This window comes from Podarcis melisellensis (genome assembly GCF_964234715.1).
Source record: "Podarcis melisellensis genome assembly, chromosome: Z".
Classification (NCBI taxonomy): Eukaryota; Metazoa; Chordata; class Lepidosauria; order Squamata; family Lacertidae; genus Podarcis; species Podarcis melisellensis.
The window spans coordinates 288,172-293,779 of NC_138547.1; the positions used below are offsets into that span (position 1 = coordinate 288,172).

The window sequence follows — 5,608 nt, forward strand, 5'->3', positions numbered from 1 at the left end:
CCGCTTGCGCCAAGAGTTTCCGCCTTTTCCCTCCCCATTTCCCCTTTCTTTTCCCCCTTTTCCCCTCCTTTTTTTTCTTCCTTTTTCCCTTCTTTTTTCCTCCCATTTTTTCCTTTTTTCCTCCCTCCCTTTTTTCCCTTTTTGTCTCCCTTTTTTCATTCTTTTTCTCCCTTTTCCCCCCTCTCTCCTCCCTATTTTTCTTTTTTCCTCCCTTTCTTCCTTCCTTTTTTCCTTTATTTTTCTCCCTATTTTCCCTTTTCTCTCTCCCTTTTTTTCTCCCTTTCCCCCTTTTGTCCTCCCTTTTCTCTCTTTTTTCCTCCCTTTTTTCCTTTTTCCCCTCCCCTTTTTCCTTTTCCCCCTCCCTATTTTTCCTTTTTTCCTCCCTTTCTTCCTTCCTTTTTTCCTTTATTTTTCTCCCTATTTTTCCTTTTCTCCCTCCCTTTTCCTCTTCTTTTCCCCTCCCTTTTGCTCTCCCTTCCCCCACTTCTTTTTCTCCTACCCGGTGGTGAGTTCGAATCCCGCTTGCGCCAACGCTTCCCGGAGCATGCGCAGAGTTTCCGCCTTTTTCCTCCCCATTTCCCCTTTCTTTTCTCCCTTTTCTCCTGCTTTTTTCTCCCAATTTTTCCTTTTTCCTCTCCCTTTTTCCCGGCTTTTTCCCTCCCAATTTTTCCTTTTTTCCTCCCAATTTTTCCCTTTACTCTTTCTCCCTTTTTTCCTTTTTCACTCTCTCCTTTTTCCTTTTTTTCTCCCTTTTTCCCTTTCCCCCCTCCATTTTTCCCTTCTTTTTCTCTCCCTTTTTCCCTTCCCTTCCCTTCCCTTTTTCTCTCCCTTTCCCCCCCTTTTTTCTCTCCCTATTTTTCCTTCCCCCCCTTTTTTCCTACCCTTTTCCCTTTTTTCCTCCCCATTTTTCGTTTCCCCCTCCTTTCCCCCTTCCTTTTTTTCGCCGCTTCTGGGTCCGAGTCAGCGCCTTGGACACCTCTTTTCTCCCTCTTTACCTGCTTTTTTTCCTTCCTTTTTTCCTTCTTTTTTCCTCCCATTTTTTCCTTTTTTCCTCCCAATTTTTCCTTTTTCTCTCTCTCCCTGTTTTCCTTCTTTTTCTCCCTTTTCCCCCTTATCCTCCCTATTTTTCTTTTTTCCTCCCTTTTTTCCTTCCTTTTTTCCTTTACTTTTCTCCCTGTTTTTCCTTTTCTCTCTCCCTTTTCCCCTTCATTTCCGCCTCCCTTTCCCCCTTCTTTTTCTCTCCCTTTTTCTCTTCTTTTCCCCTCCCTTTTTCTCTCCCTTTCCCTCCTTTTTTTCTTCCTTTTTTCCCTCCCCTTTTCCCTCCCTTTTTTCCCTCCATTTTTTCCTTCCTTTTTCCCTTTATTTTTCTCCCTATTTTTCCTTTTCTCCCTCCCTTTTTCTCTCCCTTTCCCCCCTTTTTTCTCCCTTTCTTCCTTTTTTCCCTCCCCTTTTTCCTTTTCTTCCTCCCAATTTTTCTTTTCCCCCCTCCCTTTTTTCCTTCCTTTTTCCCTTTATTTTTCTCCCTATTTTTCCTTTTCTCTCTCCCTTTTTTTCTTCTTTTCCCCTCCCTTTTCCTCTCCCTTTCCCCCTTTTTTTCTTCCTTTTTCCCCTCCCGTTTTCCCCTTTATCCTCCCTATTTTTCCTTTTTTTCCTCCCTCTTTTCCTTCCCTTTTTCCTTTATTTTTCTCCCTATTTTTCCTTTTCTCCCTCCCTTTTCCTCTTCTTTTCCCCTCCCTTTTTCTCTCCCTTTCCCCCCTTTTTTTTCTCCTACCCGGTGGTGAGTGCGAATCCCGCTTGCGCCGAATGACCTAGTCCCTGAGCATGCGCAGAATTTAAACTATTTCCCCTTTTTTATTTTTCCTTTTCCCCCTCCCTTTTTTCCTCCCTTTTTTCCTTCCTTTTCCCCCTCCCTTTTTTCCTTCCTTTTCCCTCCCTTTTTTCCTTCCTTTTTCCCCTCCCTTTTTTCCTTCCCTTTCCCCCTCCCTTTTTTCCTCCCTTTTTTCCTTCCATTTTCCCCTCCCTTTTTTCCTTCCTTCCTTTTCCCCTCCCTTTTTTCCTTTCTTTTTCCCTCCCTTTTCCCCTTCCTTTTCCCCTCCCTTTTTTCCTTCCTTTTTTCCTTTCTTTTTCCCTCCCTTTTCCCCTTCCTTTTCCCCTCCCTTTTCCCCTTCCTTTTTCCCTTCCTTTTTCCCTTCCTTTTTCCCTCCCTTTTCCCCAACCTTTTTCCTTCCTTTTTCCCTTCCTTTTCCCCTTCCTTTTTCCCTTCCTTTTTCCCCTCCCTTTTCCCTTCCTTTTTCCCCTCCCTTTTCCTCCCTTTTTTCCTTCCTTTTTCCCCTCCCTTTTTTCCTTCCTTTTCCCCTCCCTTTTTTCCTTCCTTTTCCTTTTTCTTCCTTTTTCCCTCCTTTTTCCCTTCCTTTTCCCCCTCCCTTTTTTCCTTCCTTTTCCCCTCCCTTTTTTCCTTCCTTTCCCCCCTCACTTTTTTCCTTCCTTTTCCCCCTCCCTTTTTTCCTTCCTTTTTCCCTCCCTTTTTTCCTTCCCCCCTCCCCTTTTTCTTCTCCCCCTCCCTTTTTCCTTCCTTTTTCCCTCCCTTTTTTCCTTTTCCCCTTTTTTCTCTCCTTATTTTTCCTTTTCCCCCTCCCTTTTTTCCTTCCTTCTTCCCCTCCCTTTTTTCCTTCCTTTTTCCCTCCATTTTCCCCTTCCTTTTCCCCTCCCTTTTTTCCTTCCTTTTTTCCTTTCTTTTTCCCTCCCCTTTCCCCTTCCTTTTCCCCTCCCTTTTTCCCTTCCTTTTTCCCTTCCTTTTTCCCTTCCTTTTTCCCTTCCTTTTCCCTCCCTTTTCCCCTCCCTTTTTTCCTTCCTTTTTCCCTTCCTTTTCCCCTTCCTTTTTCCCTTCCTTTTTTCCCTCCCTTTTTCCCTTCCTTTTTCCCTTCCCTTTTTCCCCGCCCTTTTTTCCTTCCTTTTTCCCTTCCTTTTTTCCTTCCTTTTTCCCTTCCTTTTTTCCTTCCTTTTCCCCTCCCTTTTTCCTTCCTTTTTTCCCTCCCTTTTTCCCTTCCTTTTTCCCTTCCCTTTTTTCCCTCCCTTTTTTCCTTCCTTTTCCCCTCCCTTTTTTCCTTCCTTTTCCCCCTCCCTTTTTTCCTCCCTTTTTTCCTTCCTTTTTCCCCTCCCTTTTTCCCTCCCTTTTTCCTTCCTTTTTCCCCTCCCTTTTTTCCTTCCTTTTCCCCTCCCTTTTTTCCTTCCTTTCCCCCCTCCCTTTTTTCCTTCCTTTTCCCCCTCCCTTTTTTCCTTCCTTTTTCCCTCCCTTTTTTCCTTCCCCCCTCCCCTTTTTTCTTCTTTTTTCTTTTTTCTTCTTTCCTCCCTTTTTCCCTTCCTTTTCCCCCTCCCTTTTTTCCTTCCTTTTTCCCTCCCTTTTTTCCTTTTCCCCTTTTTTCTCTCCTTATTTTTCCTTTTCCCCCTCCCTTTTTTCCTTCCTTCTTCCCCTCCCTTTTTTCCTTTCTTTTTCCCTCCCTTTTCCCCTTCCTTTTCCCCTCCCTTTTTTCCTTCCTTTTTCCCTTTCTTTTTCCCTCCCTTTTCCCCTTCCTTTTCCCCTCCCTTTTTCCCTTCCTTTTTCCCTTCCTTTTTCCCTTTTCCCCTCCCTTTTTTCCTTCCTTTTTCCCTTCCTTTTTCCCTCCCTTTTCCCCTTCCTTTTCCCCTCCCTTTTTTCCTTCCTTTTCCCCCTCCCTTTTCCCTTCCTTTTCCCCTCCCTTTTTCCCTTCCTTTTCCCCTCCCTTTTTCCCTTCCTTTTCCCCTCCCTTTTTTCCTTCCTTTTCCCCTCCCTTTTTTCCTTCCTTTTCCCCCTCCCTTTTTCCCTTCCTTTTCCCCTCCCTTTTCCCCTCCCTTTTCCCCTCCCTTTTTTCCTTCCTTTCCCCTCCCTTTTTCCCTCCCTTTTTCCCTCCCTTTTCCCCTCCCTTTTTTCCTTCCTTTTTCCCTTTCTTTTCCCCTCCCTTTTCCCCTTCCTTTTCCCCTCCCTTTTTTCCTTCCTTTTTCCCTTCCTTTTTTTCTTCCTTTTCCCCCTTCCTTTTCCCCTTTCTTTTCCCCTCCCTTTTCCCCTTCCTTTTCCCCTTCCTTTTCCCCTTCCTTTTCCCCTTCCTTTTTCCCTTCCTTTTTCCCTTCCTTTTCCCCCTCCCTTTTTTCCTTCCTTTTTCCCCTCCCTTTTTTCCTTCCTTTTCCCCTCCCTTTTTTCCTTCCTTTTTTCCCTCCCTTTTTTCCTTCCTTTCCCCTCCCTTTTTTCCTTCCTTTTTTCCTTCCTTTTCCCCCTCCCTTTTTTCCTTCCTTTTCCCTCCCTTTTTTCCTTCCTTTTTCCCCTCCCTTTTTTCCTTCCTTTTTTCCTTCCTTTTTCCCTTCTTCTTTTTCTCCCTTTTCCCCTTCCTTTTTTTCCATTTTTCTCTCCCTTTTTTCTTGCTCCCCGTTTTTCCTTCCCCCCCCTTTTTCTTTTTTCTCTCCCTTTTTTCCTCCCTTTTTTTCTTCTTTTCCCCCCACACTTTCCCCCTTTTTTTCCCTTTCCCTTTTTTCCTTTTTTCCCTCCCCTTTTCCTTTTCCACCTCCCTTTTCCCCTTCTTTTTCCCCTCCTTCGTCTCCTTTTTTCCTTCTTTTTTTCTCCCTTTCCCCCCCTTTCCCCTCCCTTTTCCCCTCCTTTCCCCCCTCTTTTTTCTCTCCCTAATTTTCCTTTTTTTCCTCCTTATTTTTCTACCTTTTTCCCGCTTTTCTCAGGCCAAGCTGATCGAGGAGCCGTTGGTGATTTTCGTCTGCGCCACCACAGGGCAGGGGGACCCGCCGGATAACATGAAGGTTGGGGAAAATTATATATATATTAAATGGATAAATTATATATATATTAAATGGATAAATTGTTGTTTATATATTTATTTATGTGTGTGTGTGTGTGTGTGTGTGTGTGTGTGTGTGTATATATAAATTAAATATATATATTTATAAATATAAATATAAATAATATATATATGTATGTATAAATATATATTTTTAAAAATATAAATAAATATATATATTTATAAATATAAATAAAAATAAATATATATTTTTAAAAATATAAATATTTCTATTTATAAATATAAATATATCTATTTATATATATTTATAAATAGAAATATTTCTCTTTATATATAAATAAATAAATATAAGCATGTATCTATATATTTCTATATGTGCATATATATATATATATATATATACACACACACACACACACGAGTGCTTTTTAATTTATTCAAACTCCATTGACGGAATCGAATTTCTTCCTTCACCTTTGAGAAATTGAATGCCTTCAATATTAGAGATCATAATTTAATGTATTTAATTGGTGAAATGTTATTTATATGGTACATCGTTGTTGTTATATATATATATATATATATATATATATATATGTATATGTATGTATATATGTATAAATATAATAATAATAATAATAATAATAATAATTTATTATTTGTACCCCGCCCATCTGGCTGGGTTTCCCCAGCCACTCTGGGCGGCTTCCACAAAAACCAGAAATACACTAAAATATCACAGATTAAAAACTTCCCTGAACAGGGCTGCCTTAAGATGTCTTCTGAAAGTA

At 41.4% G+C, this 5,608-nt stretch overlaps 1 protein-coding gene across 2 annotated transcripts in view; it reads left to right on the forward strand.

Moving 5' to 3' along the window:
- NDOR1 (NADPH dependent diflavin oxidoreductase 1) overlaps positions 1 to 5,608 on the forward strand; it is a gene marked incomplete at its 5' end in the record, with an annotated part of 34,587 nt that overhangs the window by 151 nt on the left and 28,828 nt on the right. The gene's annotated exons all lie outside the window — the stretch shown is intronic.